Raw genomic sequence first — 25,777 nt, 5'->3', positions numbered from 1 at the left:
TCTTGGTGAAACTTGAAGATCTACATAAATGGAATGATTTCACGGATGAAACCATGTAAGATTACTAGTTAATGCAAGATATCAACTAGGTAGGACAAGAAAATTACGAGATTTGAAGATCGGGATGATACTTGAGAGGATTTTAGCCAAGGGAAGGAAAGGAATGAACTAATGGCCGCCCTTTCATGATATAAGGTGGAGTTTATGGCCCAAATGGAGTTTACGGTCGTAAACTCCCATGTGGTGGCCGTGAACTCCTTGTAAAGGTGTTTGAGGTTGGTCCTTTGAGCTATAAATTTAGTAGGTAAACCCCGACACTTATCCCTTAAGTGTATAAGGCTCAGAATGCTCAAACATACTCCAAATTGTGCTAAATAATAGCATGAATTTGTTTGACTTTCAATGAAGTGTCTGACTGTACAGGATAGAAAATTTCGGGTTGTCACATCATCCCCCTGTTAGAGGGAATTTTGTCCCGAAATTAGAATTTAGGTTAGGAAGTAGGTATGAATAATCGAGCCAAGAAGTGGGGATACTTCTTAATCGATTGATTCTTGCACTCCCAACTGAATTTAGGTCCTCGGTTAGCATTCCCACGAACCTTCACTAATGGGAAGCGTTTTTTCTTTGTTTGCCTGATTTCTCGGTCTATGGTCACTACGGTTCTTTCACGAAGGTGAGGTTCTGGTTGATCTCGATCTCGTCGAGTGGTATTACAAGGTACGCTTTTGAGTTTGAGACGTGGAGGGTAAAATGTACATTACTGAGTTTGCAGGGTAAGTTGGATTTGAGAGTTACAGGGCTGATTCTGGCAAGAATCTCGGAGGTCCTAACTATCTTGGATTTAGCTTACCACGCTTTCCGAAGCGTATCAAGCCTTTCCGGGGTGAGACTTCCGAAATAATTTGGTCTCTCACTTGGAATTCGAAAGGTTTCATCCTCTTGCTTATCTTCCCAATCAAGGGCTGCTCCCTTTTGGGTCAAAGTCGTAAGAGGTTCCATTATTCGCGAGGAGTTCTGAATGAACTTTCGATAGTAAGTCAGCGAGACCTAGAATTTGGCGAATCCCCATAGGTGTGTTTGGTGCTGACAAATTCTCAACGATTCTGATTTTTGGAAGGGTGCTCAAGAATTCCCACATCACTAATAGTGTGTCTTAGGAATTCAACTCCTAAATTTCAAAACTCGTATTTGGAGAACTTCGCGTAGGGCTTCTCTGATCGTAATGTTTCCATGGTTTGTCGTAGTGGCTCTTTATGATTTCCTTCTTACTACGAGATTATATAAATAAGTCATTTACAAGGACAATGACGAACTGATCCAAGTAAGAATGGCGTACTCTATTCATTAAGTTCATGAATACTACGGGCGTATTGGTCCTATCCAAGGGGTATCACTACGGACTCGTAGCGTCCGCATCGAGTTTAGAAGGTTGTCCTCGAGACATCCTTCTCTAATACTCGCAATTGATGATATTCAGATCTCATGTCCATTTCTTAAAGGTACATCATTCGTTGCGGTTGGTCAACCAATTCATCTATGCGAGACAGAAGGTAATGATTTCTAATGGAAATCTTGTCGAGGTCTGCAACACGAGGACTTCCCAGGGGGTCACCCATCCTAGTACTACTCTCACCCAAGCATACTTAACTATGGAGTTCTGATGGGATCCGGTGCATTAGTGTTGGTATGATCGTACCCCTGAAGTCTATCTTCTTAAAGAATAAGACCGAAGCTCTCCAACGTGAGGATCTTGGTCTTCTCATTCCATTGCTGCGTAGTCGTTAAGTTGTCCAGACGATTCTTGTATCTTCGTTGGTGTGAGACTGTAGGGCGATCTGGTTATAGGAGTTGTATGGGGTTCTAAGCTTGTTCGCATGCCAATGCGATTACTCTTAGTCTTGGGCAGTCTCCATCCCGAAGTTCATATTAGAAGTTATACATGGTTCATCTATCATAGTCTCGTGTATACGAGTCGTATATAATTAAGATTGAAAAGGTGGTCGAATAAATGGTTCTTCTTTAAGCTCACATCCCAACGAGGAAAATAAGTTAAAGTGGAATCATCAATTCTAAACCTACAGAACCTTGATTATATACCACCTCTTTGTATATATCCTTCAGCGATAGATCAACCGTAAGGGTCCTTGGTTTGAACTTGACGTACTGTTTGAGTGGTACTTTCGGGAGGTTTGATGAGGTTTCTTTAGAAAGAATAGGAAACATGAGGTACTCTATGCATGAGTACTTCGCAGTTCTGGAATGATGGCTTCACTAGAAAGGCGATTTCGGAGAAAGAGACGTGTGCACGAAACTGGTATTGCGAGGATTGAATTGACTTAAGTTGAATGATAAGATCGGACATACTTGGATGTAAAGACATTAGATTTGAACATAAAGAGTTACAGTACTTTAGATTAATTACTGGAGTACTATTGCGAACAAGGTATACTACAAAAGGCAAGTATACGCAGCACGAGGGTCCCTTAACTGATGAGATCTCGCACTACATAAGACTCGAGTTGCACTAGTTTTAAACATGTTTATGGGTCTGTTACAATGAAACACCTTAATTACTTTAACGTTGTTCCGGAGTAGTCTCTCCTGCAGTAGTGATCCTTTGTATCTTCCCGTCTTCACCGGAGTTCTTTGTTATTGGAGAATCATTTTTGAGTTGTCCAGTCTCACCACATTGGTGGCATATCTAGCTTATACTAGCATTGATGGTGGAAGTGAGGTGTCGAGTCAAAGTTATGTGGACAAGCGTGTTTTCTTTGTTCATCCACTTTGAAAAATTCCTTTTAGGGGGTCAGGTTTTGCCACCACGATTGTGTGCAGGACTGATCCCGATGTCAGGGACTTGAGAAATGGGTCGTGCTGGTGCCCCATAGCTATGGGCATGGTGCCCTACTTTGTGGTAATTGCAGCATTGAATTTCATGAAAAGCCCTATTATGATGAAAGCTACACTTGTTACACTTCGGAAGTTTTCCCTCATATGGTCTGATCGGTGCTGGGATGGAAGGGGTTGCTACTTGTTGTTGTTGCATGGAAAGTCTTTGGGATCTCTTGCACTCCTTTTGGGCTTGGCGCTTTCATTTGTTCTTCTCAGTGTTACGGATTTTCACGTCCGTGACTATTGTCATTTGTTGGCTTCCCGGATCGACACAACAATCGGAATTGTCAACTCCTTTGCATTGTCAGAGTTAAGGTGTGCAAGAAAAGCTGTCACGGCAGCTGTTATCGCGGCTTGTAACATAACAGAGTTAATATGAAGGATAGGGGTTTCGTTGCTCAGTGGGCTATTTCTATATGACGACATGATTCTGTAATACGAAAGAAAAGGAGTTCGAGAGGTATTGCGGTTGAACCTGTATTATTTTGATTCTGACTAAGAGATGAGTTATTATACGTGAAAACCCAGCTTATACACGTTATGATATAATCAAGATTGGGCGGATAGTAAAATGTGTGATTCTACTCTAGTTTCACATCCCAACGAGGAAAAGAAACTAAGTTAGAAATATCACATTCTATTGTCTACCAGGTCTTCGTTATATATAACTCGGGAATGTATAAGCGAGGAAATCATAATAATAACCTTCTTACGAATCCTTTTTAATGAACTAGAATTCCTAGTAAATGTTACTAGAATACTTAGAAAACGATACCATTGAACCTAGATTTATTTCGATTGTTCACGTAAAGAATAGAAGTATGTTCTCGAAGGTTTGACCTACATACCTATGATGCAATCCTAGTACAGATTATAAGTAAGTTCATAGAATGGTCTCAAGATGTTTGTCATCTAAACCGGGGTACCATTGGTTGGTGAATAACATGATCCAACCTTTGAAAAGAGAATTAGAAATGATCCCTAAGTTAAATTAACCTAGTCCAATGACTTGAGTAGGGTGAGTTTCAGGTAGACTCCAACGATAGTCTAATGAAAGTAATTGAACAAAGAGTGACACGGAAGTTAGTCGACTGTCAATATCATCGATGATTAAGATGTAATAAGTTTGGGGAAAATTGACCTTGTAGTAGGTCTTACATCACATCCGGAGTAGAAAAGTCCTTGATAGCATAAAATCCTTACTGAAAGTACTTACAGTACAAGGTAGTCACATAGAAAAGTGATACACATAACATAGACATGAGCACAGTTCTTTAAAACAATGAAGGAAAGTAAAGCCTCTTCTGCTGGCGACGGTCACCCCTATGGTGAACCCTTAGTTCAGCTAGTTGACGTTCCATATCAAGCATGTATCTTTCATACACCCTTTGGCATACTCGGAGCTCTATGACTTCGGCTCGAGTTTTTCCTAGTGCTTGCAGCAGGGTCTCATGGTTTCTTTCAGATCTCTCACATGTGTTTTCAAGACAATTGGTGCGGATGGCATGAATTCTTGCCTTGGCATTAACCTCTTCGATACGATGGAGAGCCGTCATGCCCTAAATTTCGTTTTGGGCAACCCTACGGATCAGGATTGGTAGAACTCTGTCTGTTGAGCTCCCTTCGTTTATGTTGTAGAAGCTTCGGTCTCCATTAAACGACATAGGTTGCACTTGCTCGTTGCTCCATGTTTCCAAATATTTTACCCAAGGAGGCATCGGGCCATGAAAAGGCGGACGAGGGTTAGGATTTGGAATGCGAGCTTCCGGGGGTACGTTCTTAACCTCGGGTTCGGAGTTATCATTATCCGAAAGGTCTTCAGCATGGTGATCATTCAAAGGGATCGGATGATCATTCTTGGGTTCTTCTGCAAACCATCCAGCATTGCCTTCGTTCGGAAGGTACGGGTTGTCGTGGGGATTGAGTCCAGCCATGTTATCTACGCAAGAATTGGGGTAAGGAAATAATTATTAGATGAACTAACTAGATAATTATTAGATGATCTTTATCAGTTATGTCAATACTTGTGTAGTGTATACCAGTTATAGGAAATCAAAGCAGGATAGTCCTTCGAATAGGTGACCCTAAATCCAAATCCACAACCCAACGAGGATAGGAAGTAAAGCAAAGGTCACTGATTCTAAGTCTATAACACCTAAATTTCATATAACCTTAGCGTATCCACTTAACAACTATTACTTGATAGATACCTGTTTAGTTGTCATGTAAGTAATTATAGTAACACAAAATACTCCTATAGTATTTTAGACTCATGTTCTATTCTAATGTTCTCATTGTGGTAGTGTTGGTAAGTTTTTAGAATTGTTGCCATATCACAACCATTCTTGGGCATGTGCTAATCACTCCTCGGACCAGCGTAGTTGATCAGGCTATGCCACTCCCAAGGCTGACCATACATCCCCGAGCTTACTTGTGATATTTAACAATCGTAATACTTTTGTTCTTGTCATTGTGACACATATTTTAGTATGAATGCAGGCATGTATACTTAGCTAATTATTTTATTATTTAAAAGTATAAACTCTTGGTCAGAGTATTTTTAACCCCATTGTATTTATAGTCTGTATGTCTTTTATGGGTTGATATACTCAATTCGCGATAAACAATGCTCTGATACAAATCTGTCACACCCCAAAACCGAGAACGACGGAAACGTTCTGGGGCGGAGGACGTCATGTAATGTATCACAACAATGTAAAGTAGTAAAAAAGCAACAACATCATCCATTGCATTAATAGTATAATTTTAGTTACAAGTGTGTTCTTTCATAACATAAACAATATAATGAATATTCTAAATAAAAGACGAGTCTTGACTGCTCCGTCTTGACAAAACCTAGTCTTCGTACCTGTCTATTTGTGACCTGAGAATACAAGTTATTTTGAAAGTGAGTATCAGCAATAAAGTTGGTGAATTCATAAGTATTTATGTGTCTTTGATTTGTAAAACTGTAAAGAAAAGACTTGTAAATGTTTGAAGAAAAGTTTGTATCACCGAAAATGTTTGTAAGTATTTGTAAATGTTTGTAAACCCTAGAAAATCCCATATTTCCTACTAGTATAAAAAGTAGTCTTCTACCAAGACTCAATTGTTGTGAAAGTATGCATCATTGTAAGTGTGATGGTTTTTCCCTGTATAACTATTATTTTAAAATTATATTCTACCTCATCGTTTATGTGAATGTGTCACAAGGTAACGGTAATAAGGAATATAATATAATTATTTTAATCGTATCCTTTTGTATTTATCGTTCGTAAAGTGTAAGTACTGTAGTATTGTATAAGTGACTACTATCGTACTAATTACTTTAAACCGGATTTATATCAAAGTATTATGTGATTAATTGTCCCATACTATCGACTGGAAAACACGACAACATAAGTCGTCAAAAGGTATGACGTTTGGCAACCGAAGACCTGCCGGTCCCACTGTAACTAGCAGTAAGGTGTAGGATAGTCAATCCAGTATAGATCTATACGCAAACTCACGTTCTCCCTCCAGGAGATTCTGGTTCCAACTCAGGTCATGACAATGAAGGCATGCTCCAATACAGTGGATCACATTTATGATATATTATACTTGTATATGTAATGTATGTACTTGTATAATGCATGTAATTTTTTCTCATCGTAGTAAGTAATGACTCATGAATGAACTGGCTCTTGTGTGATTTCTTGTACTTGAAATGGTAAGTAGGATCTCCTAACTATACCTATTATAGTTACTAGTAATGTATGTGTATAACCGAAAGTATGTCATTGCTACCCAAAGGTACTGAACTGACTGATGGAACTTTTATGTCTATATATATGTACATGATATATATAACTAATATTTAGACGACATTTGGACGAATAATCGATGCCCTAAGGCCACATCCCAATGAGGAAAAGGAAATAAAGCTAGCTAGTCGTCCTAAGTCCTTTAAACATTACTTATATAATTATACATATATGGGCATGCATTTGGCAATATAAAAGTAGAAAAGAAGTTTTGTAAATTCCTTGAAAAGTTTAATAACTAAGAAATGACGACTTGATGTCAGTTTTATAAAACGATTTGAAAGTAGTTTGTTTGATAAGACAGTTTTAAATATTAGAAAACCTTTGTTTGAAACACAATTGTAATTGAGTTTGAAAGGAAACGTACAGTATGTAAGACAATTTGATAAAGAGTTTTAATCATGTAAAAACGTTTGAGAAAGTCATTTGAAGTACTATTTTTGGTAAAACAACTAAAAGTGTAGTAAATCCATTTGTATGCTAGTTATTAATCACGTGTGATTGATATAATAACTAGCATGGTTCAACTTGTATCCCCCCATAAAAGCATTTATAAACATTTATAAACATTTAAAAGATTAATTAACATGTATGAACTCACCACAGTGAGTGGATCATATGGAAGTGTTGGACAAGTGCTTGGTGTCAAGTGAAGACTTAAACACACATACGATCCTAATAACATATAAAGACATATGTATATATACAACTAGTGGTTATAACACTAATTAGACAAGTATAAACATCCTAATGGGTGGAAAACACTTTGGTTAAAGTCCTTTGATCACATGATTATTTGTGATTTTTAAGCCCTAAACATGTTAAACCTAGTGTACAACGAGTTAGAACAAGAGTACTTACGAACTAGGAGCTTGAATGGTCGGTTTTGGCCAAGAATACTAGTGTGTGTTCTTGGTGAAACTTGAAGATCTACATAAATGGAATGATTTCACAGATGAAACCATGTAAGATTACTAGTTCATGCAAGATATCAACTAGATAGGACAAGAAACTTACGAGATTTGAAGATCGGGGACGAAGATCGGGATGATACTTGAGAGGATTTTAGCCAAGGCAAGGAAAGGAATGAACTAATGGCCGCCCTTTCATCATCTAAGGTGGAGTTTATGGCCCACATGGAGTTTACGGCCGTAAACTTCCATGTGGTGGTCATGAACTCCTTGTAAAGGTGTTTGAAGTTGGTTCTTTGAGCTATAACTTCAGTAGGTAAACCCCGACACTTATCCCTTAAGTGTACAAGGCTCAGAATGCTCAAACAAACTCCAAATTGTGCTAAATAATAGCAGGAATGAGTTTGGCATTCAATGAAGTGTTTGACTGTACATGATAGAAAATTTCGGGTGCAACTTAAAAATCCAATTAGCAATCGTAGCTCTCAAAAGCCGTCGTTGAACACTGACACGTCCTTTAGATAAGGGATCACATAATCCTCTGTTCTTCAAGATATCATGTGGAAAAATACATGGAACATAGTCCTACTTATTGTCCAGCAGTTTGTTTTGTGATTTCTGATTTGTTTGACACAGAATTTAATTGAACACATCAATTGAGTCCTGACTGGTCCCGACATATAAGTCAAAACAAAATCATCGAGTGGCCCAAGATATCGATTTTAATCCTCTTAGGATAAAAGGAACATATAAAATTCGACTTATATGCTTGTACTAATTACTTGTTAAATTATACACAACAAGACATTTTATAACACCAAGTTACTGATGCGTTTTCATACTATCAGTGCACAACCAACTCGTAATCAAAAACTTATATATATTGGTTTGAAGACTATACGATATTATCATCTCCCAATCACTCGTGATAAATTCCATGAAGTGATTCATGTGAGAGTAGGTTTAATCTAATATTGAAATCTTATTTCAGGAGCACTCGTGAACGTTTTAGCAAACATTTTCTATGTCTAAACACCTTAGACAATCTACAATCCAATTCATGACAGTCTAACTTCATAACTCACTTCCAAAATATGATCGAATGTGGATAATTTGATTAATCATATTGTTCTGGAAGTCAAAACATGAAAAATTAAACAATAGTAAAAAATTGACACAAGATAGTAACCTTACTCATAAATAAAACTCCTTTATTCAATCATCAAATTTCAATTAGATTTTATCTATTACGAGTTTATAAACAACTACCTAATCGCTAAAACTAATATCGTCCATCAGCCTAATACTCCTAGCATGCTGCAAGTGCTTAACCCTACTCAGTCCCTTTGAAAGGGGATCTATTGGGTTATCCTCTGACGATACCCTCTTTACTATGAGGAATCCCCCTTCTACTTGATGTCTTATGAAGTGATATTTTCTATTGATGTGCCCGAATTTGCGATGATTCCTTGGTTCCTTCGTTAAGGCGACTGCAACCTCATTGTCATAGAAAATATCTATAGGCTCCTTTATGGATTTTATAACTCCAAGGTCTCCGATGAATTTCTTTAGCCATATTGCCTCCTTTAATGCTTCGCTTGATGCTATGTACTCTAATTCGCACGTTGAATCAGCTACAGTCTCCTGTTTGGAACTTTTCCACGTTACGCTCCTCCATTTAGGGTAAATACCTAGCTTGAATGAGAGCGGAAATTATCTCTGTTGGTCTGAAAACTGGTGTCACTATACCTTGTCACTCTAAAGTCATCACTCCCACCGAGGGAAGGACCCAGTCCTTAGTCCTCCGCAGGTAATTTAGAATGTTCTTTACCGTATTCCAGTGAGTTGTACCAGGATTCCTCTGATACTTGCTGACCATGCTCAAAGCAAAGGCCACATCAGGCCGAGTACATATCACAACATACATGATCGAGCCCACTATGGAAGAATATGGTACTCAAATCATATCTGCTATCTCGACATCAGTACTCGGACTCTAAGTCTTACTCAGTTTAGTATTGCTCTGGGTAGGCAATTCTCCTTTCTTGGAATTCTCTATGCTGAAACATTTGAACACCTTCTCCAAGTAAGTACTTTGACTAAGTCATATTAGTATTTTACTCCTATTTCTCAATATCTTTATTCCTAGAATGTAAGTAGTTTCCCTGAGGTCCATCATAGCGAAATACTTCCTAAGCCAGGACTTAACCTCCTGTAAGGTTGGGACATCGTTTCCTATTAGTAGTATGTCATCCATATACAATACCAGAAAGGTAACTATGCTCCCACAACCCTTGAGATAAACACATGACTCATCATCGCTTCTCAAATATCCAAACTATTTGACTTTCTCATCGAAACAAGGATTGCATCTGCGAGATGCTTGTTTCAATCAATAAATGGATTTCTCAAGCTTACACACTCTATTAGGGTACTTTGCATTGACGAAACCCTCTGGCTGACTCATGTAAACATCTTCAACCAACTTTCCATTAAGGAAAGCAGTTTTGACATCTATCTGCCATATTTCATAACGATGAAACACAACTATGGCTAGCATAACCATTATAGATTTGATCTTCGCTACTGGTGAGAAGGTTTTGTAATAGTCAACTCCAGGAGTTTAAGTAAACCCCTTCGCAACCAATCGTGCCTTATATGTTTGTACCTTCCCATCCATGTCGGTCTTCTTCTTGAAGATCCACTTGCACCCGACCTGTCTTACGACCCGATACATTGTCAACCAAGTTCCAAACTCGATTATCATACATGGACTGAATCTTGCTTTCCATAACTTCCTTCCATTTTTCGGACTCGGGATCCGCCATGGTTTCCTTGTAGTTGTTAGGTTCATCCAAGTTTATCAATGTACTATCACTGATAAACGTATCACCTTCGGTTGTTATATGGAAATCATATAAGACAGGTGGAACACTAACTCTAGTGGAACATCCCGGTGGTACGGACCCGTCAACTGGTTCAACAAGAGTTTCCTCCTTGGGTTGAGCACTAGTGTTTAAGGTTCCTTCATCACTTAACTCTTGAAGCTCTTCAAAGTCAATTTGCCTCTCACTGTCCTCTTGGCATATGAGTTGTCTTTCACAGAAAACCCTTCTCCTCAAAACGAAGACAACATTTTCACTTGGTCTACCAGGGAACCTTCCATGTCCAGATTTCGTGAGGTGTTTTGGTAACCTTTTTAGTTGGGACTAGATTAAGGATATGGGCGATAGTTTCTAAGGCATACCCCAAGAATGAGATAGGTAATGAAGCTCGATTCATTATGGAACAAACCATGTTCTACTAGGTTCGATTGCGCCTATCAGCCACACCATTGTTCTGTAGTGTCCTAGGTGGCATCAATTGTGAAAAAATTCCACAATCCTTAAGATAGTCATGGAACGCGATACTAAAATACTCACCACCTCGATCGGATCAAAGCATCTTTATCTTCCTGCCCAATTGACTTTCTACTTCATGTTTAAGCTCTTTGAACTTTTCAAATGTTTCTAACTTATGCTTGATTAAGTAGAAAGATCCATATCTGCTATAATCATCAATAAAAGTCAACTAGAAGCGGTTAGCATCCCTTGTGGCAGATCTAAAGGGCCCACATACATTAGTGTGTATGAGATCCAAAAAACCCTCACCTCTTTCACAAGTACAAGAGAAAGATCACTTGTTCATCTTTCCAAGTAAACAAGATTCGCATGTGTCATCCGACTTTAAGTCAAATGACTGCAACACTCCATCATTTTGGAGTTGGGCTATGCGCTTCTTGTTGACATGTCCAAGATGACAATGTCACAAGCATGCCTTATCCAAACCATTGGACGAATAAATATGCAATACATTATTTCGTAAGTTGTGTACAACCATCATAGTTTCATATATATACCATTACAAGAAAATGCTTAAAAATAAAATTTACCATTATAAAAAGCATTAATAGAACCAATTTCATTATTAAATGAAAATCTACAACCTTTTTTAGATAAACCATGAAAAGAAATAATGTTTCTCGCCATATCTGACAAGTAGCAACAATTATTCAAATATAATACTAACTCACTACTAAGCAATAAATAATAAACTCCAATCTTGGTGACAGACGATGCTTTCCTATTCCCTATGATTAGGTTCATCTACCCATGCTCCATATCCTGAACTTTTCAATGGCATGTTTAAATCTCGATTACGCCCTTCAAGTTTGTGACCGAGATACCGAGGATCACAAACAAGGTGTGAATAACCATGCAAATTTTCTTAGTACTCTCGATGTCATTTATCACCTAATCAATGTGCCGGTTAACCACACACACTCCATTAATCTATGATAAACGTCAACCTACCCTTTGTCACCCTTGCTGGTACAAGTTAGTGTGCCAGTTAATCACACACACTCCACTAACGACTGGGCAAGGTGCAAAGTGCAATTTCAAGGAATAGCACCAATTTCACATTTTCCTAATGTAACTAAGATTAGGAATTTACAAAAACATTTAGTTACTTTTATAATTATCATTATAGTTTTTAACGAGAATTAATGTCCTATCCTACCGTTTTGGATAACGACCCTCCACCAGTCAAGTAAGTGGTCGGTGAGAGTGGACACCCATTCAGTCTCCATTTTATAGGCAATTTCCTTATACCCCCTTATAGACCAACTTCATGAATAAGGTCTACTAATGGTAAGTCTGACTTGTCTTATACATACATACATACATACATACATACATACATACATACATACATACATACATATATATATATATATATATATATATATATATATATATATATATATATATAAGTATTAATCCTTTAATATTATAATAGTATAAGTGTTGAATTTTAAACTTTCAAAATTCTAGGGTTTAGAATTTCATGTTTCATAAAAGAGCCTTTCCAAATTCCAAAGCTTGAGGCCAAGTTTTGAAACTCTTCAATACCTCTTGAATTTTAGAATTTAATGTTCCATAAAAGAGACTTTTCAAATTCCATAACTTGAGGGAAAGTTTTGAAACTCTTCAAAACTATTTAGTTTAAATTTTAAGCTAATAAAATAATCAGATAATTTATCATTTACCAATTTTACCTAAATTAACTCATATAGCAAGATAATTTCAAATCAACTAATACAAAATAATTAGCTTATCATATCAACTAGTAATTATCTTAAAATTTTGAAAATTATCTTTTAATTGGATTAGGATAACCACCACCATATCAGAAAAATTAGATTTTATGATACAAAGCAGTTTGTTGTAATGATCCTAATCCAATTTAGGCCAAAAAAAACGAAAAATTTGCCACCAGACTGTCCAACTCATCGTGTCCGGAAATGGACTCGTCAATTTCTTCATAGGACTCGTCGAGTCCAGCAGTCACAATACAATTGTCATTTTAATACAACTTTGAACAATTAACCAATGCATCAATATAGTAGAAAACAACCTAGCCTCTGATACCACTGATGGGTTTTGATCATTATAACATCCCTATGGTGCACATATAACCGTAATGCTTTACATCTAATTTTTCTCAAGTTATACATGAAATTGATTTTTCCAAAGCTTGAAGCCTAATAAGCATACAACTTTGATAATTGAAGAATAAAAACAAGTAAGATGATTACCTCTTTGTTGTAGCTTGTAAAACATGGCCTTACAAGAGCTTAACACCTCAAATGTGATGCCTCAAATAAGTCACAAACACCAAGAACAATGGAGGACTATGAGAGAGAGCTTGGAGGAACCAAAATCGGCTAGTTTCTTCTTAGAAAACACATGTATCCAATTTTTAGGGTTAGGGGTTACATTTATAGTGTAGAATTCCAAGGGTCACTTGTAAACCCTAATTCATTCACTTAGGTTTTTAATCCAAAAACTCATTTGGACTAAAACTTCATGAACTCTCACATAAGCTTACTCTATTACTATTCAATCATGGATCATTAGCCCAAACTATGTGTATCACTGATTTACATAATTTGTCCCCATTAATTTAATTACTCTCTTTTGAACACTAAATTAATTCTAATTAATTCTTGATCAATACCAATTAAATAATATGATTTCTTAATTAACATATTACTCTTATAATATATTAATAAATCACAAATAACCTCTTTCTCAAATATCCATCCTATCAAATTGCTCTGGTGAAGGCAACCCAAATGGACCATGCTACTATCGGGTTAAGTAGATACCAATTATACTTATGGGCTTAAACACCTAATCCAACAGCAGATTTCATGGGAATTGCTCTATATGCAAGTAAGTGGCTAAGAGGGTTGGGTACTTGTTCAATATTGAGATATTGTTCTTCTTCAATCGATTAGTCGCCAAGGACTAGTAGAAGCATCGAAAGATGAGATTACCACTACATTTGCTTGGACGTTGTATACATTCAGGGCGTCCAGTAGGGATCGATAAGGAGTAGGAGTCATTTTGATTAGTCCAAACGGGAAAAATGGTCATTTATACTCCATAATTCAATTTGGATTGCTCAAACAATAAAGCGCAGTATGAATCACTACTGGTTGTGTTGCAATTGGCTATTGCAATGAACATCTCAGAGTTAAATGTTACAACGACTGTATGTTAATAGTCAACCATATAAAGGGAACATACGATGTTAAATAAGGGCACATCAAGAAATATTTGGCAAAAGGGATGGGCCTAGTTAAACAGTTCAAGACATTTCAGATAACCCAAGTTCCTACATCCATGTATAAAATAGGCCAACACTATAAGCAAGTTAACGTCGGTAGTGTGGAATCACTTGTCGAAAAGAGTCTTGATGGAAGTATTGGAAAAGAAGAGTATCATTGTTAAATCCATGTAGGTATTAGAAGTACATGACAAGTCCGACAAGTGGATGACACCCATCACACAATACTTATAAAAATGGTAGTTTCCAAGTTGCAAAAGTGAAGCACGGAGGCTACGAGTCAATGCACCCAATTATACAATACATGTAGGATAGCTATATCGAAAAAGGTATTGAATACCATGGATCAACTGCCTAACCCGAAGTGAAAGAGAAGATGCGATCCAGGAGATACATACTAGAGTATGTGGGAACATGTTGGACAAAGGGAAGTGGTGCAAAAGATCGTATGAACATGATTCTTTAGGTCCACCTTGCCGATGGATACCACAGAGTTTGTTAAAAAGGTTTTAATTGCAAAATGCATTCCAATGTTCTAGCTTTACCACCAATGGCACAAATAAACATGACATGTCTATGGTTGTTCTTACATGGGGTATTGAAATTGTGGGACCATCTCGAAATATTGAAGTTCGTCATAATAGCAGTGGATTGTTTCACGAAATAGATGGAAGTCGAAAAAGTTGTTGTATAACACAGAAGATTGTAATAAATTTCTTATGGTGATGTATAGTACGATGATTTTGAATCCCACATGTCATCATAAGTAACAATCCGAAGCAATATACACATAGCCCATTTAAGAAATGGTGCAATAACAGTAGAATTAAGTAAAAGTTTTCATCCATAGCATATCCTCGGGCTAACGGATAGGTGGAGGTTATAAACCAAACCGTAGTGAAGGGCGTCAAGAAAAGGTTAGGAAAATCAAAAGGCAACTGGCTAGAAAAGTTGCAACATGTTATGTGGCCTTATCGAACCACAACCAGATCACCAAACAAAGAAACCCCTTTCAACTTGGTTTATGGGACAAAAGAGGTTGTCCCAGTTGAAGTATGTATGAGAGCAACAAGAACTTCTGGAATAAGATCCAAAGTCAATGAAACTAGTCTATGAGTAAATTTGGACCTAATAGTAGAACACCAGAAAAATGCAACAATACGACAGTCGTGAATCGGATCGAGTATATTATAGCTTTGATAAGAAAGGGTGTTGAACGTAAGGGGAACGGTAGTGAATTAATTTAGAATGTTTGATTATAGGTTCCGCAAAACAAAAAGAAGTAGTAAAGATAGGTTTTATGGAATTAAGTCTCAAACAATTGATTAAAAGATAAATCTCGATAAACTGACCGAATGTGACAACCTGAAATTTATTCCGTCACTGTAACCTGTTTCCATTAATAGAACTCGTTTTTATTAAACTTTTCCGTTAACATTTGGGATCAGGAAAATTAAATTAGAACTTTTATTATGACTTCATAAGGGTCTGAACAATTTAGAAACACGTGAAGCACCCTCAATATCCCCTTAAAAAGTTTTAGTTTCAATCAAGTCAAATTACGACCATTTAATCGGGTACAACCATAAGCTCCGTTTAATATCGGTATCGGGTAGATTCCCACCTGGTCATAAACTTAACCCCTATATAACGGTTAAGTGGGCACTAAATCGAACTTTTCCCACTCTAGTCACTCTCTCTCTCTCTCTACTCTCTCTCTTCAAGGCCCGATTCTTCCAAAAATCCGTAAGTTTTCGCCCCCACACTATAAGTTCTCTTACCTTAGATTGTACTAAAGCTCATTTCATTGTCAATATATCATTAAAATCATCTAAGAATGTAAAGAACAAGGAGTTTACAGCCCAAGAATCCTCTTAGGCCGTAAACCCCTAAAAGGGTGGCAAAAGGCCCCCAAATCCCTTCCTTATGCTTAGAGACTAACTTAGAACTTACCCTTGAAGTGTTTTACACCTTAAACATCAAATTCGGAGGCTTGAATGAGGGTTTACAACCCAAGAACATTCTTAAACTGTAAACTCCCTCAAAAGATGCAAAATAGAGCATTGCCTTGGGGAGGCAAGGAAACCGCGCAAGGAAAGAAGGGGTGAACCCCTATGGGGTCAGTGCAGTATTTGGAGATTACTAGAAAGATTTTCGGTTGAGTAAGTTGTGATTCCAAGATGTTCAGGGTCAGGATGCACCCGAGATTATTATCTGTAAGGACTGGCATTAGTCTGAATGATTGAGCGAAAGGCCAGCGAAGGTAGGCAGCTAGTGTTAGAATGAATGGTGGGGTATTGGATGCAGATCGCAGGCAGTGGATCATAGCAAACTTCGAGGATGAAGTTTAGTTTAAGTGGGGGAGAGTTGTAACACCCAAAGTTTGGAAAGCCAAGAAAAGAAAGAAAACCCCAAATTTAAGGGGAGACTCGGCGAGTCCAAGGAGGGACTCGGCGAGTCCGAGTGGGATCCGGGTCGAGGAGTAAGCGACCGACTCGGCGAGTCGGCCAAGGTGACTCGGCGAGTCTGGTCTGAATGAGGAAAAACCCTAATCCCGGGAGTTGTATCCTATTTAAAGGGTGTTATGTCCCTCCCTCAGCCCCCATATCACCCTAGAGAGCCTATAAACCCTTGATTTCGTGAGGGCTTCCATCAATTGAGAGAAACAGCTTGGAGGAAGGAAACTTTGGGAAAGGAACTTGAAGATCAAGAAGGTTGCTTCACGGGAGGAGGTGTAGATCCAAGATCTATTTCAGTTGTGTTCATCTTGGAGGTAACAAGCTGCTATTTTCCCTCCTTTACACCTAGATCTATGTGTGTGTTTTGGGCATTCTTGGCTTAAGAGTAACCATTCGAGCTAGGGGTTCAGATCTGGGGTTGCGACCTTAGATCCATGCTTATTTTGGTCTAAAATCCCGTAAAGTATCAGCTCTTGGATATTGGTGGAGTATGGTTGTCATAAACCCTAGTTTATGGTGTATTTTGCCTAGATCTCCTTCTTTACACGTAAAGTTTGCAACTTTACGTGAGGAATAGGATTGGAAAGGGTAGATCTACAGTTTGGAGTCCATGCATGACTCAAAATCCCTCTGCATGTAAAGGGATTTGAATGGACTCGGCGAGTCCTTTGAGTGGACTCGGCGAGTAGCTTGAAGTTGTGGAGCAACTCGAAGAGTGGGATGAACAACTCGTCAAGTCAGATGAAGATTTCCTTGTACTCGATGAGTCTGTTCTTGGACTCGGCAAGTCAGGTTGCAAAACCCCAAACCCTTCAAGTTGAGACTCGAATCAGTGAGTCGGGTGGAGACTCAGTGAGTTGGAAAGGTCAGGACTCAGAAATCGGTAGACTCGGCGAGTCGTGGACTGACTCGGCGAGTTGAGACGCGAATGGGAGGAATCTGAACATTTTGAACTCGGCGAGTCAGTATGGTGACTCGGCGAGTAGGGTTGACCTGGAAGGTTGACTTTGACCAGGGTTGACTTGGTTGTCTTTCGTGGGTCAGTTAGACTTAGTATTGCTTTGATATTGGTAGCGAGAAGCAAGGGGAGCAGGAGTTCAGTGAGTTGTCGGGCAGCAGCTAGTGAGATCATCAACAAGTTCAGCCAGTGCAGGTGAGTTTCCCTTTGTGTGAATGGGTCCAAGGCCACAATGCCAGCCCATGTAGTTATGAGTAGAAGACCCCGGGGGTTAAGCCTAGGCACAGTATGCTAGTATGATATTCAGGACGAGGTCCAGTAATAGTTGGCGGGTGCCCAAGGATTCGTTTATATGCTATATTATACTTGTTGTCTGTGTGATACATGTATGTGCCTGGTAGGGAGGTGAGTGTGGGTGAGGTATCGTATCTCACTAATAGGAGAGTGTGGATGGGGTTCCATATCTCATTAGTAGCAGAACAGGGGCAGGCCCAAACTACAACAGGAGTGAGAGTGGGTTGGGTCTGTACCTCACTACCATTAGGAGCATGGACGGGGTTCCATGACTCATCAGTAGCAGGACATGGGCAAGGCCCAGGATAGGCGAGGCCTTAGGACAGAACCAGTTGCATGTGTTTAGTTATGTGTTGTGAAATGTTTATGTGTTATTATTTGTTGGTGGGCAAGGCCCTGTGATAGGCGAGGCCTAAGTAAAACCGATCTGTATCCAAGCGGGGCTCGAAGCCAGGCGGGGCCTAGAGCGGCGGGGCCGTTGTAGCGGGTGAGGCCCAAGGTAGCGGGCATGGTCCAGTATGTGTAGTATGTGGTTATGCATGGTATGTGGTAGGGTGGGGAACTCACTAAGCTTCGTGCTTACGGTTTTCAGTTTTGGTTTTAGGTAATTCCGGTAGCGGAGGGAAGAGCCCGGGATGATCGCATGGCACACACCATAGATTAGACAACTTGGGAATGTTTACTCTGATATTGAACATGTGTTTTGAAAACATATACTCATATTATGTTTTGGAATGATGACTTTGCTTTAAGTAATGTTTTATTAAAAGAAATTTTTGGTCTTAAATTTTGTTTCGTTACAAGTTGGTATCAGAGCCTTGGTTTGAGGGATTCAGACATGCCCTCGAGTGTGTCTGAACTCAAACTGAGGAATTGGTATGGGAGTTTTCAAAATGAAAAGATAGTTATGTAACAAGAGAGTTTTCAGAAAGAAAACGGTTTTAGAAAAGTAAAAAGAATTCCGAAAGAAAAGAACTTTGAAAAGTGAAAAGATGTGTGGTGCATGCAATCAACCGAGCTCAAGTACCCTAAAAGACTCATACATGTCTACGTTTTGATTACCAGTTAACAGAACAACATGCTAGATAAGGACTAAGGATCTAGGGATGATGCCTTATGTGCCTATTATATGTGCTTTTGATATGCATCATAGTGCTGAATAGATAGTTGTAGGATAGCATGTTTAGGTTATGCCTGAGTTTATGAGTTGTGTTGCATGCTAGTTCGGATTCTTGCTATGTGGATATGATTGCTTGGGTATGTTATGGTTAGATTTTCCCTTTGTCTGAATGTTGCTTGGTTTGTGCATGGTGGGATTCTAAGTGATGGGAGTTAGCCATTAGGTGGATACAGTACGTCACATGTGATCAGGGTTGAATAATCTCAGAGTGTTGGATTTGGTCCTATTGCGCAACTCTTGTTTGATTCCAACCGTTGTAGGAATGAGTCCTCTACTTGAAGGATTATCTGAGCCTCGTCACATGTGATGGTATCCAGGTGATGGCTAATTGGCATCACAAGGAGACCTTCAGCAGCTGAGGGCTAGTTTGAGTTGAGTCAGAGGCTCCCCTAGGGTAAGCCTAGGATGAGGTAGTGATGGGAGCAGTAGTAGTAGAAAAAGGACCTGGTGGAGTCAAAGCAGTTCTTGAGGAAAGTAAGGATAGATGTGGAAGGTAGTATGGGCCCATACTACTGAAAGCAGAGGATTTGTACTCGATTCGGGAAAGGCCGAGACAAGACCGGGAACCTGGTAGTGATTATGTTTGGTCTCGCAGCAGTGAGGAGTATTCTGATAATGGTTATGTTATATGTTTCAGTATGGTGACATTGCGAGAGGGACCAGCGGGCGGATCAGGTGCCGGAGAGGGATTGGGCTCGGGTTCGGGGGCCGAGCAGCTCGAGGAGCGGATGATAGAGTTGATATTAGCCGAGGTTACGCGTAGTATTCTAGCTCAGACTCCTATGATCTTTGGCGCGATCAAGGAGGGTATATTGGAGATTTTGGATGAGAGGCTAGGAGCCTTCCGTACTGAGATGATGGCTTTGTTGGGAGCGCGTACCTTGACATTTCGGGATTTTAGGGCTAGCGGGGCACCAGATTATCATGGGGCTAGAGACCATATCGCTAGCAGCAGATGGTTGGTAGTTGCCAACGCGTTCCGTACGAGTCGGTGTCCTGAGGAGGACAAGGTCAGACTCGCTTCCTATCTTCTGAAGGACAGAGCGAGGGATTGGTAGGAAGAGATTGGTCATGCTTTGGGTGATGATGCCGCATTGGACGCGATGACTTGGAGCGATTTCTCAGCTAGGTTCAGGGCGGAGTTTTCGCCGATTATTGAGGTGTAGTAGTTGGCCCAGGAGTTTCAGGATTTGACGTAGACCACTGAGACTGTGGCGGAGATCACCGCCAAGTTCAGGGAGAGGGCCCTTCTTGTTCCGCAGTATGTTGCAGATGAGGAGATGAAGAAGGCCTGATATCACGAGATGCTGAGGGATGACATCAAGGAGTTCGTGAGCAGGTCCGGTTGTAAGACGCTGGAAGATATGATTTCTCAGGACAGGGAGAGGGAAATTGATTTGGAGCAGATCCGGAAAAGGAAGCTCGATGAGTTCTGGTAGCCGTGAGTTCGGGCAAAAGGCCCAAGGGATCGGATTCGAGATCGAGGGATTATCAGGACCGCAGTCGATGCGGAAAGTGTGGCAGGGCGCACAGGGGCGCGTGCAGGAGTGGTAGTGATGGTGAGTCTGGCTGCTTCAGGTGCAGTCGGACTGGTCATTTTAGCAGAGATTGTACTGTTACCATCACTCAGGGATCAAACTTGATGTGTTTTCACTGCAATCAGCGGGGCCACAAGAAGGCCCAGTGCCCCAGTTTGTTTTCAGCAGGATGGGTGATGACACCTGCCCCTGCAACCTTGAGGATCACAGACGGCCGTCAGGGCCGTGCGGAGGCGCCAACGATAGGAGGCATGGCTTTTAAGATGGCTACCTTGGAGACGCGAGCAGCGCCGTTTCAGGTATGTGATTTCCATTTTCAGTTCTTCTATTTGTGCATGATGTTATATTGTTATGGTTCTGCATCATTATCTGTATGAGTATTTTATTATTGAGCGGGTTGATTGTGATCAAGTTATATGCCATCTGCATACCTTGGATATTGGGTGAGTAGTTATGGGATGGGTCCTATTGAAGAAGGTTACGTAGGGTGCAGTAACTGTAGCATGCCTTGGAGGGACTCGGTATGTCTCGCTAGTTCGGAGCCGTATAAGTTTTAGAATGGACAGGTTAGATCCTTAGCTATGGTAAGCTTGGGATTCCTCAGCGGATTGATTATGGAATGGTAGCAAGGATTGGGATTTCTCTTCATTGAGCATCGAGGCGTAAGCAGTATCGAAGTGGGGGAGAATCCTCCGAGTGTACAAGGGTAAGAGCGCACAAATCCAGAACGAGTACGTGATTTCTGAGAAGGAAAAGAAGTAGTTCAGCATTTGATGGTTTGAGTAGTTCAGGGTTGGGAGTTTGAGAAACTCCCCATCAGCCCGTGCGTGTAAATGGTAATTGTCACACCCCAAAACCAGGAACGGCGGAAACGTTCTAGGGCGGAGGACGTCATGTATAATATCAACAACAATGTAAAGTAGTAAACAAGCAACAACATCATCCATTGCATTAATAAGATTTGTAAGACATTTGAAATATAAGTATTATTTTAAGAAAAGATCGACTTGGTGTCAATCTATAAAACAATTTGAAGGCATAAGTTTAATAAAACAGTTTAAGTATAAGGAAACATTTGTTTGAAACACAGTTGTAAATAAGTTTGAAAGGAAATGTACGGAGTAAGCTGTACAGTGTAAAAAGGAGTTTAAACATTTAAAATGTTTATAAAAAGTCATTTGAAGGAAACTGTTTGGTAAAACGGCTAATGAGTAGCCAAATCATTTGAATGTTGTATATTAATCACATGTGATTGATGTAATAAGTAATATAATCCTACTTGCTAATCACATGTGATTGACATAATAAGTAGCATGATTCTACTTGTATCCCCCCCCCCCATAAAACATTTAAAAAGAGTTTAAAACATTAGTTAAGGGGTATGAACTCACCTGCGGTAAGTGACTGGAATTGAACGGACTGTTATCGTACGGAAGGATCGGACAAGTGCTTGGTGTCAAGTGGAGACTTAGACACACACAATGATCCTAATTACATATGAAAACATATGTATATAAATAATTAGTGATTATAACACTAATTATACAAGTAATAACATTTAAGCGCGAGGATAACACTTTTGGTCAAGTGCTAGGAGGCTAAAGGGTTGCAACAAAGGAGTGCAATGCCCCTAATGTGAGTTTAAGGTCAAAAGACCATATTCATTAGAGTTTACGGCCCAAGGAAGTAAGTTCCTGGCCGTAAACTCCCAACCAAGGCTTGGGATGGTACTTTCAATTACTACAACCTTAGTGGGAATTGTTTCAAGGCATATACAAGTGTTTGGACACCATATTGACTCCTTTGGGGAGTTTACGGCCCAAAGACCCTTTTCCCTTGGAGTTTACGGCCGTAAACTCCCTTGGGAGGGTGATTATGGTGCCTTCAAGTCTTTCAAATAACTAGGAACAATTCTAAGCTTTTGTACTTGGCCTTAAGAGGATTTATGGCACCATTTGGTACCTTTTCTTGGAGTTTACGGCCATAGAACATCTTGGGCCGTAAACTCCCTCAAACATGGGGTTCTAAATGTTTTAGCTAGTCCATAACTCATCTAGGTACTTGTCAAAATTGTCCCTTGGCCTTAGGAAGTGTTTAGGGTGTCCTTTGACCCCTTTAAAGGAGTTTACGGCCCAAGAATTACTCTTGGCCATAAACTCTTCAACATATGTGCTTTCCTTATGTTTTCTAGGTCCTAGATACTTTAGGGTATTTGTCTAACATGAAGTCCAAGCCTTTGGGGGTGATTAGGGCACTTTTAGCCCTTGGAAAAGGCGTTTACGGACCAAGAAATGTTCTTGGCCATAAACTCCTATAAACTTATGATTTTGAAGTGTTTTGATGTCTAAAATAGTCACAAGCATATGAGGGTTAAAGTCCTTAGGCTTAAGGGGTGAGTTAGGGCACATTTGTCCCTTGGAAATGGGGTTTACGGCCCAAGAAACCCTTGGCCGTAAACTCCAAAAGTCTTGTGATCTTGGATGATTTTGGACATGTACCAATGTTATAAAGCATATAACAAGTATTAAAACACATCTAGGGAAGTAGGCTCACAATCTGGGATGAAAACCCGAAGATCCGTGAGAGAGAAATGGGCTTTTCTCTAAATGGAATTCAACTAATGAACCAATTTGGTTCAAAATTCTATTTATAGTCCTGAGATTTTTGGCAGAAAATATTTCAAATCTCGGAATGGATTCTAATGATTCTAGGGTAATGGAATTTACAGTGTTGCACAAAATCCTAGTGCAACCACTCTCCTAATACCCCTTTTTGGTGTAAAACCTTGAAACTGCCAAACTTATATTCTAAGTCTGAATTTTCATTGTAACTGCTCTACTTCTATTGGATTGAAATGGTTTGATTAGAATGGGAAATTTCAGGTTGTCACATCATCCCCCTGTTAAAGGGAATTTCGTCCCGAAATTAGAATTTAGGTAAGGAAGTATGCACGAATGATCGAGACGTGAGGAGAAAACTTCCTAATTGATGGGTTCTAGCGCACTTAACTGAAATCGGGCTCTCGGTTGGCATTCCAACGAACCTTCACTAACTGGCGACGATGTTGCTTCGTCCGCTTGACCTCTCGGTCGAGGGTCACCACGGTTCTAATACGAAGGCGAGGATCTCGACGAGTGGACTTGCAAGAGTCCTAACGGAAAGGTATAGTTTCACGATCGAGATGCGAAGAGTAGAAAGTATGTTACTGAGTTCGCGGAGTAGATCTAGTTTGTGCGAGGCACAGGACCGATTCTGATAAGAATCTCGGATGTCCTGTCTAACTTGGATTTAGCTTTCCATGCTTTACGAAGCGTATAAAGCCATTCCCAAAGTGAGTTATTCTAAAGAACCTGGTCACTCACTTGGAATCTCAAAGGTTCCTTTTCTTGAGTAACTTCCTAGTCAAGGCCACCCCTTGCTGGGTCAAAGTCGTACGAGTTTCTGTAGTTTGCGAGGAGTTCTGAATGAACTAAGGCGGTAGGTCGGTAAGACCTAGAATTTAGCGAAAGACTGTCGGCGTCTCTGATGTCGATAAATGCTCAACGGTTTTGACAAATCGAAAGAGTACTCAAAATTTCCCACACTACTAATAGCGGGTTTTAGAATTTTGACTCTTCAATTTCAAACCTCGTGCTTTGAGAACATCGTTAAAAGTTTCTCTGGAGGAGATGTTTTCCCATGGGTTCCTTCTTACTACAAGGGTAGACAAGTAAGTCATTACCTGGAGAAATGACGAACTGATCCAGGTAAGAAAGACGTACCCTACTCGTTTAGCTCATAAAAGCTATGGGCGCATTGGTCCTATCCGAAGGGTATCACTACGGACATGAAGTGTCCGTATCGAGTTCAAGAGATAGTCTTCCGGACATCTTTCCCTAACACTCGAACTGGTGATATTCGGATCCCGGATCCATTCCTGGAAGTAGTTTCTTTCTTTGCGTTTGCTCAACCATTTTGTCTACGCGCGGCAGAGATAACGATTTCTAATGAAAAATCTCGACGGAGTCCTCAATAACCGAGGTACATGCAATGCGATCTGTCGATCTCTAGAAGAATATGACCGAGGTTCTCTAGGGTGAGAAACCTAGTCTTCTAATTCTATATATGTGTAGTTCGCTAAGTTGTCCAAACTATTCTTGTATCTCCGTGGGTGTTTAAACTATAGGGCGACCTGTTTTCAGGAGTCGTACTGGGTTCTATGCTTGTTCTCATGACGATGTGATTACTCGTACTTAGGCAGTTCTCCGTCCTGAAGTTCATATTAGAATTCATACCTAGTTTCACAGTCACCCTTTCGTGTATACGAGTCATATATAATTAAGGTTGAAGAGATAGTCGAATAACTGGTTCTTCTTTAAGTTCACATCCCATCGGGGAATAAGAATTTAAAGTGGAATCATCAATTCTAAACCTGTAGAACCTTGATTATATATCACTCTTATGCATACATTCTTCAGTGATAGATCAACTGCATGAATCCCTGGATTAAACTTGACGTACTGCACGAGTGGTACTTCGGGGATTTCTTCGGAAAGAAAATAACTAATAGGTACTCCTGGCATGAGTACTTCGACGTTCTGATGTGACGGTTTCGCTGGAAAAGTGATCTAGAAGAAAGGGGTGTACGTATGAAGCTGTTTTCGTGAGGATCAAATTGAATCGAGTCGTATGATAATGTCGAAATCATACCGAAACTTAAAGACATTAGATTTGAACATAAGACGTTTACAGACAAAACACAACCGTGTAACCATGAATAGAGTTACAGTACTTTCAAATTTACCACAAGACTATTGCTGCGAATAAGATATACTACAAAAGACAAGTATACGCAACACGAGACTCCCTATACAGACAGGATCTCGCAAAAGGTAAGACTCTAGTTGCACTAGTTCTAGATAGTTTTTAAGTCTGTTACAACGAAACGCCTTAATTACATTAACGTGGTTCCGGAGCAGGCTCTCCTATAGCTGTGATCCTGAGAATCTTCCCATCTGCGCCAGAATTCTGCGTTATCGGGCAATCTTTCTTGAAGTGCCCTGTCTCACCACATTGGTAGCATGT

The 25,777-nt window shown here is 39.7% G+C and overlaps 1 pseudogene; it reads right to left on the bottom strand.

Moving 5' to 3' along the window:
* Nucleotides 1-1,582: 1,582 nt before the first annotated feature.
* Nucleotides 1,583-1,701, bottom strand: LOC145038083 (5S ribosomal RNA; annotated as a pseudogene).
* Nucleotides 1,702-25,777: the final 24,076 nt, after the last annotated feature.

The sequence above is a fragment of the Lactuca saligna genome, chromosome 3, assembly GCF_052625555.1.
Source record: "Lactuca saligna cultivar CGN05327 chromosome 3, ASM5262555v1, whole genome shotgun sequence".
Taxonomy (NCBI): domain Eukaryota; kingdom Viridiplantae; phylum Streptophyta; class Magnoliopsida; order Asterales; family Asteraceae; genus Lactuca; species Lactuca saligna.
This window is presented reverse-complemented; position numbering and strand designations above follow the sequence as displayed.